Raw genomic sequence first — 1073 nt, forward strand, 5'->3', positions numbered from 1 at the left:
ACCCTCATCCGCTTAGCCGAACTCGTCCTCACACTCAACAACTTCTCTTTCAATTCCTCCCACTTCCTACAGACAAAGGGGGTAGCCATGGGTACCCGCATGGGCCCAAGCTACGCCTGCCTCTTTGTAGGTTACGTGGAACAATCCCTCTTCCGTACCTACACCGGCCCTAAACCCCACCTCTTCCTCCGTTACATTGATGACTGTATCGGTGCCGCCTCGTGCTCCCACGAGGAGCTCGAACAGTTCATACACTTCACTAACACCTTCCACCCCAACCTTAAGTTTACCTGGACCATCTCTAACACCTCTCTCCCCTTCCTGGACCTCTCTGTCTCCATATCGGGCAACCACCTAGAAACCGATATTCATTTCAAGCCCACCGACTCCCACAGCTACCTAGAATACTCCTCCTCCCACCCACCTTCCTGCAAAAATGCTATCCCCTATTCCCAATTCCTTCGCCTCCGCCGCATCTGCTCCCAGGATGAGGCATTCCACTCCCGTACATCTCAGTTGTCCTCGTTTTTCAAGGACCGTAACTTCCCCTCCTCGGTGGTCGAGAACGCCCTCAACCATGTCTCCCACATCTCCCGCACCTCATCCCTCACACCCCGTCCACGCAATAAAAACCAAAAAAGAATCCCCCTCGTCCTCACGTACCACCCCACCAACCTCCGGATCCAACGCATCATCCTCCGACACTTCCGCCATCTGCAATCCGACCCCACCACCAAAGACATCTTTCCCTCCCCACCTTTATCTGCTTTCCGGAGGGACAACTCTCTCCGTGACTCCCTTGTCCGCTCCACACTCCCCTCCAGCTCCACCACACCCGGCACTTTTCCCTGCAACCGCAGGAAGTGCTACACCTGCCCCCATACCTCCTCCCTCACCCCCATCCCAGGCCCCAAGAAGACTTTCCACATCAAGCAGATGTTCACCTGCACATCTGCCAATGTGGTATACTGCATCCGCTGTACCCGGTGTGGCTTCCTCTACATCGGGGAAACCAAGCGGAGACTCGGGGACCGCTTTGCAGAACACCTACGCTCGGTTCGCAATAAACAACT

This window comes from Rhincodon typus, chromosome 14 (assembly GCF_021869965.1).
Source record: "Rhincodon typus isolate 14 chromosome 14, sRhiTyp1.1, whole genome shotgun sequence".
NCBI classification, from domain to species: domain Eukaryota; kingdom Metazoa; phylum Chordata; class Chondrichthyes; order Orectolobiformes; family Rhincodontidae; genus Rhincodon; species Rhincodon typus.